Source organism: Apium graveolens, unplaced genomic scaffold (assembly GCF_009905375.1).
Source record: "Apium graveolens cultivar Ventura unplaced genomic scaffold, ASM990537v1 ctg863, whole genome shotgun sequence".
In the NCBI taxonomy this organism is placed as follows: Eukaryota; Viridiplantae; Streptophyta; class Magnoliopsida; order Apiales; family Apiaceae; genus Apium; species Apium graveolens.
The window spans coordinates 1-7266 of NW_027421342.1; the positions used below are offsets into that span (position 1 = coordinate 1).

At 37.2% G+C, this 7266-nt stretch overlaps 2 pseudogenes; both read left to right on the plus strand.

Annotated features, from left to right (window-relative positions):
- Positions 1-395: 395 nt before the first annotated feature.
- Positions 396-1538, plus strand: LOC141705212 (7-deoxyloganetic acid glucosyltransferase-like; annotated as a pseudogene).
- A 1008-nt stretch (positions 1539-2546) lies between these two features.
- Positions 2547-4548, plus strand: LOC141705211 (7-deoxyloganetic acid glucosyltransferase-like; annotated as a pseudogene).
- The last annotated feature ends 2718 nt before the right edge of the window (positions 4549-7266 follow it).

The following is a 7266-nucleotide window of genomic DNA, read 5'->3' on the forward strand; positions in this document are numbered from 1 at the left end:
AAGATCTAGGAGAAATATTTACGCAGACCTTACCATACTCCTATTATTAGAAAGCGATTCTAGTAAAAATATCGTCTTTAACACTGCCAATATTGATAATAATAAATCACAGTAAAACAACATAAAAAATGTAGTACTCAAAACAGTTCTTACATACTGACATTTCACTACTTCTTCAATGTGGTATAATTTGCCGAGGGATTTCCACTGAGACAGTTCTTACATACTGACATTTCACTAATTCTTCAATGTGGTAATTTGCCGAGGGATTCCACTGAGATTAACTAAGCGTCAATATATTCGATTTTTTGAGGTGTCAGATGACCATTTTTAAAATCGTGTTTGTGTTGTTGTATCTCAATCTTTGCAGGAGGATTTGGACACCCCAATAAAAGTGTGCCGGCAATGGAGAATTTCTTAGGCGTCGCGAGCTTCCTACCTTTTGTCCGTCAGATGTTCTTTCTAGTCCAAGCATTCAACTCTTCAAAAAGAGAAACAAGAAATGCACGAGCTCAGGGGTTGATACTTAATACATATGATGATATAGAAGGACCAGTTCTCGATAACATACGTGCTTCTTGTCCAAATCTCTACACAATGGGACCACTTACTTAATTCACGCTCATCTCAAAATGAAGCTAGCTGCAAAATCTTGTTACACGGCCTTATCAAACAGTTTGAAAAGGGAAGATAGGAGTTGCATGAATTGGTTGGATTCACAGTCTTACAGGTCTGTGATTTATGTTAGTTTCGGAAGTGTAGCAACTGTGACAAGGGACCAGCTTATGGAGTTCTGGGACGGCCTTTTTAATAGCGGGTGCAAATTTTTATGGGTCATTAGGGCAGATACTATTACCGGAGATGGGGAGATTCCTGAAGAGGTTTTGCAAGGAACGAAGGAGAGAGGATATATCGTAGGGTGGGCACCGCAAGAGGAAGTCCTTGGTCATCAAGCAGCGGGAGGGTTTTTTGACTCCAGTGGATGGAATTCGACGTTGGAGGTGTTGAAGGGGTGCCTAGATATGCTGGCCTTATTTTATGGACCAACAAGTAATAGTAGTTCGTGAGTGAGGTATGGAAGCTCGGTCTTGATATGAAGGATACTCAGTGACAGAGTTATCGTCGAGAAGATGATCAAGGATATGATGGTGGAAGAAAAGACAGTTTTTGAAGTCCGCTGATCGGATGGCTAGTTTGGCAAGAGTGGTTTGTCTGAAGGAGGGTCTTCTTATTCCAACTTGGAGCGTCTGATTGACGACATTAAGACAATAGGTGTGGTGCGCTAAGGAACAACAATAGAAACAGGCGAACATTATGAGATCTCATTCATGTGATTATAGATTTGAATTCATTCATCCACTGAAGTGATTTCACTAACATGCGGCCTACTCGCAGACAGAATGTTCCTGGTCTCTAGTATGGCTTCAAATGACTGGTGCCAAACAATTTTTGTATATAAATTGACAAGAACTCTGCAATTGATATAAATCGGAATCATTATTTTAGGAGCTGATATTTATAGGTGCACATCTTTAATTAAAAATTGAGACCAGATTATTTTTGTTGTGCATTAAAAGATGATAAAGTTAATGTGTATATAAGGGTATTTTGGTCTGAATGTCAATGAAGGTGTGTGTACATATAACAAAGGATAGCACGTATCAGTTCGTTTGTTTCATTATGAGTGAAAAATAGAAAGTGACACGGTACTCATGGAGATATACAATTACAATCAACCTCGCACACCTTCACTTCTAGAGTACCTGATAGTCTCCCCAAACTAGCATAAAAAAAGTCTATGCCTAAAAATGAGGATTTTTATAAAATACACGCGATCGCTACAACCAGACTTTGTACTTTTATACAACCAATAGTCACTAAACGATAGGTATTTAAATGTTGAGCTACGCAATCAGGAAAATCAGAATGGAAAATCTATGTTCCTTGTGCTAGAGCCTAGATATAAGATCGTCATGGTGCACATCATTATACTCATAGACATTAGTTTTTTAAGCCGACTTCAAGTGCTATTGTGCTAATGTCATGCGCAGCACGTTGTACAGTGACATAACTATGACATTCTCCTATTTAAATGTCCGATATTTGTTTTAAATTTGAATTGCGTACTTTCTAAAATTTAATTCTTTATAATCGCAACTTAAATTTCATTTCATGCCTTTTTATTTGATATATTTGGATTATATAATATAAAATTCATAATATTTTGTATTTTAACATCTTATAATTTTTTACAAGATGATAAGTAGAGTCGCGTATGATTCCGAACATTTTGTTTCATAATATTTTGTATTTTTTAAATTTGAAATTTACCTATAATCAGTACTTCAGTTTCATTTTTCGCGGTTTTCCTAATATCGCTGAAATATAATATAAAGTTCAGTTAGGATACTATCACATATTTAAAAAAAATTGTGTTAGATTACTTAACAATATGAAAGATTATAATGATAGATTTCGAACATTTTACGATAACGGTTATATGATATCATACAAATTTGGATTCTTAACAAATTGAATACAATTCCACAAAACTTGCTAAAAAAAGAGAGCAAGGCAGGCACCGGCATGACGTCACGTTGATGACGTAAACAAAAATGTCAAAGGCACGAACTCGAAGCCCGCATTCAATTCTCTCTATATAAACCGACACAGCCATTAGCAAAAAAATCAAAACTGATTGCACAACACAGACATTTGAGATTTTGAATATCAGCCAAAAAAAACAACAAAAATGCCAATGCAGAACGACACTAACCTACCCTCATGTACTCATTTTCCCATTGCCTCTCCAAGGTGCTATCAACTCCATGCTAAAACTCGCGGAACTCCTCTCTGTTTCGGACATCAACGTTACATTTTAGTCACCGACCACATTCACGCTCGCCTCCTCAACCACACCAATGTCGTATCGCGATTAAAAAGTATTCTGGCTTTGTTCTTCACTCGATTTCCGATGGCTTGCCAGAGGAGCACCCGCGCAGTGGTGCAAGGTACATGGAAATGTTTGATTCCATGAAATTTAACAGCAAGTCACTTGTTAAAGAGCTCCTGAGCTGTGGCCGGTTGGAGCGTGGTGGACGCGGACCTGTTACTTGTATTATAGCAGATGGACTCATGAGCTTTGTTTGCGATGTTGCTAATGAACTTGGGATTTCTATTTTTTATACTCGCACGCTTAGTCCTTGTTCTCTTTCTGTCTTCTTTTCCCTTCCGAAACTCATTCAAGCAGGAGAGCTTCCTTTTAGTACTACCGGTATGTCATTTTCCACCTGTTGATTTTAGAGTAAACCCGGAACACGATCTTATACCGTTCAACAATAGGTATACGGTAATTTCATGTGCAGTAGTACAAGGGCTTGGTGTTATACTGTTATATACCATCTTCTCAATCAATTTTTTATGTGCTTTTCAGGAGATGATTTGGACAACCAATTAAAAGTGTACCCGGAATGGAGAACTTTCTCCGGGGCCGTGATCTTCCTGACTTTTGCCGGTCAGATACTATCTCCAATCCAAGAATTCAACTCTTCAAAAATGAGAACCAAGAAAATGCTCGCGCTCAAGGGTTAATACTCAACTCGTTTGATGATCTTGAAGGGCCTGTTCTGGATAACATACGTGCTTCTTGTCCAAATATCTACACCATTGGACCACTTCATACTCATCTCAAAATGAAGCTAGCTGGAACATCTAGTTACACAACAACCTCATCAAACAGTTTGAGAAAAGAAGATAAGAGTTGCATGAGCTGGTTGGATTCACAGCCTTACAAGTCTGTGATTTATGTTAGTTTTGGAAGTATAGCAACTGTGACAAGAGACCAGCTAATGGAGTTTTGGTATGGCCTTGTTAATAGCCGGTGCAAATTCCTGTGGGTTATTAGGCCAGATTCTATCTCCGGAGATGGGGAAATTCCTGCGGAGGTTTTGGAGGGAACGAAGGAGAGGGGCTACATTGTAGGCTGGGCACCACAAGAGGAAGTTCTTGCGCATCAATCTGTTGGTGGTTTTTTGACACACAGTGGCTGGAATTCGACGTTGGAGAGTGTGGTTGAAGGGGTGCCTATGATATGCTGGCCTTATTTTATGGACCAACAAGTGAATAGTAGGTTTGTGAGTGAGGTTTGGAAGCTTGGTCTCGATATGAAGGATACTTGTGACAGAGTTATCGTGGAAGATGATCAAAGAAGTGATGATTGAGAGGAAAACCGAGTTTATCAAATCAGCTGATCGGATGGCTATGTTGGCAAAGCAGAGCTTGAGTGAAGGTGGGTCTTCTTGTTCTAACTTGGAACGTTTGGTTAAAGACATTAAGTCGACAACAGGTGTGGTGCACTAGGTAGCAACAATAACATAAGGGGAACATATGAGAAGTCATTCATGTGGGAGACTATTTAAATTGTAATGACATAGTCAGATTCAGATGTCTTTAGCTGTGGAGCAATGTTAAGGTTTTCAAAATTTATCAATGGCAGTGTTTTTACTTGTTACTGCTTTAGCAGCCGATTAATAGACAAATACTCTTAAAAGTTAGTATCAGCCCCTACTTTAGCTTAAAAAATGCATTTCCAAAGAAAATTCTATTCAGGTTGGTAACACTAATAAGCACTTCTTTGCAACCCCCTCAAAATCAAACCATCGTATTTTTATTACCTGAAATTGAAGCAAAAATAATTATATCAAAATGCGGTGAACTCATCTCATGTACTCATCATTCCAATGGACATTTTGGAAAGGATGGAAGGGGACGATTACATGCATATACTTGCAGATGGCCTAACGAGTGTTTTTTTTTGTGATCAGGTGGATAGAAGACAAAAAAGACCTACCTTTGTAGTGGATTTGATGAATTTAGAGAACTTGATAGTAACAAAACGAGAGAATAGAAGTGAAAGGGCGTACTGTGTAAATATATCATATGTATAAGAGAGGTGTGAGAACTGAGACCTAGTTATCAAGTGTCTGATCCTAAGACATATCTCCTGGTCATTCTTCGTAAATATGAGTTATCTGGTGTGAATCCTTGGTTACTGCTATGGTTTGATTTCCGCATTTTGAAGGAAGAGATGACTTATTGATTCACTTTGAAAAAAGTCATAAGTTGTGGGCTTTACCTTGTCACTCATGACTAAGGTTCTTGCCACACATGAAAGGATATCATGAATGATAGATAGTTCAGGGCTTCCCATGTGACTCATGAATCATGACAAAGGATAAATATGACAATCATAAGCTGGAGGCTGCTTACAAATCATGATATATATCTAAAAATCATTACTATCAACTTCCCTTGATAATTGTTTTTGTCACCAACCATCCTCCAGAATTAAGATCCAGGCCCTCGGTAGATTTTTGACTCATACTGTGGGGAAATTAACGTTGGAGGGTCTTAAATAAACAATGATATGTTGGCCTGGTTCCTTGTCTAAACAAGCTGCTCTGTAATAAAACACAGAGTGAACATTTCAGAACACAGAGGGGAAAAAACATAAATATGGCAGAGCCAACAAGTATCCAACCACATGTACTCATCTTCCCGTTCCCACTGCAGGACATGAACCATTTCATATCTTATCGTCCTAAAACCAATAATTACTAAGATTGGCACATTTAAAAGCTTTTGTTATGTTATTACTTATTTCCTCCCACTAAATAGTTATGTAATCCTTTGGTTCTTTTTCTTTCCAATGTGTAATGCTAATCACCAAACAAGAACAGTATTTTGAAATTAGTAATTTGCTTGGCACCATCAATAGAGGGACAGAATGACCGGCTAATAAAAATTATTAAATGACTATTATTTCCGATAAAAAATTATAATAGGACCTTTTAATTGTTTTAAGTAGTTTCTCTGCTACATAAGTTTTATCATTGGTTTTAAAACTTGAAAGAGGGCAATCTTTTATCAACCTCTCTTATTTAGAAAATTTCTATCAGAAACTACCCTTTTTTAGTTAAGTCATTAGAAACCTATCTTAATCAAGCTAATCAAGCAACTGAAGGCTAATACCTTTTTTCGTAAAGTTATCAGAAACCTAATCAAGCAACTGAAGGCTAATGTCCTTAAAAATCAATAATAACTGAACAGAAATTACAATATTTCAAAATCACTATGAAATTAAAGTTTCATACATAGAAAATCCCAACATTTGACTTGATAATAACAGAACATACCAGGCTATCTAGATTTTTATTCTACGAAACACCTGCTTACAAGTACTTACCATCACCTCTTTTCTGCAACTCACACTTTCATCTCTTTCCCTTCTTTCTCTGCCATGAATCCTCTGACATCACTGCATGCAATATTGATTTTCGATACCTTGTTTCAAAAAACAGCATCCATATACTTTCTGAATTCGTGAACTATGACTGTCATGGAATATAAATGAACAAGGATCCTATCAGAACTCTTATACCAGGGACTACAAACACACTGGTCTTAATAAAACTGTCACAAACCCAATACTGGGTTTGTAATTTTGATACTACAACTAAGAAAACAGAATAAAACTAGAATAAAGAAAAGCTAAAAGACAATATTCATTTTCATAATCCCAAAGATGATAGTCTGTCATACATATATAGCAGTCATGATCCACTAAAGCCAAGACAGGTGGCATTCTAATAACCAAGTATTTGTTACGCACAATTACTTATAACTAACAAAATATTCCATAAAAAACGACAACGTATCAATACTCTATTTAATTTGATCAAAACGACTGTGTTTAGCCTCCCGCCCACAAGAACATAACCACAGTTGTGACAACTCCCCTGATGTTAAAATAAACCTTGTCCTCAAGGTTGAAAATTTGGATATTTCTTGATAAATTCCTCCCATAATTCCCAAGTAGCTTCAGTTGTTGTTCCATTACTCCACTGAATGAGTACCATCGTAGCATGCCTATTTTCTTTCTTGATTAATTTTATGTCAAGGACCAATGCAGGCTGCACTAAAGAAGTCACTTCCTCCATAAGCTCTGGTAGGTTGAATTGTGGTACTTCTTTGTTGCCAATCTTCTTTTTTAGCTGTGAAACATGGAAGGTAGGGTGTATTTTTGCCCCTGGTGGTAATGCCAGCTGATAAGCAACCTTCCCAATCCTTTTTAAAACCTTGTAAGGACCATAATATATGGCTGATAATTTGTGGTTGCTCCTGGTCTGCACAGATGATTGCCTGTAAGGCTATAATTTAAGGTACACTTCATCATTCACTTGGAATTCTCTATCTGACCTTCCCTTG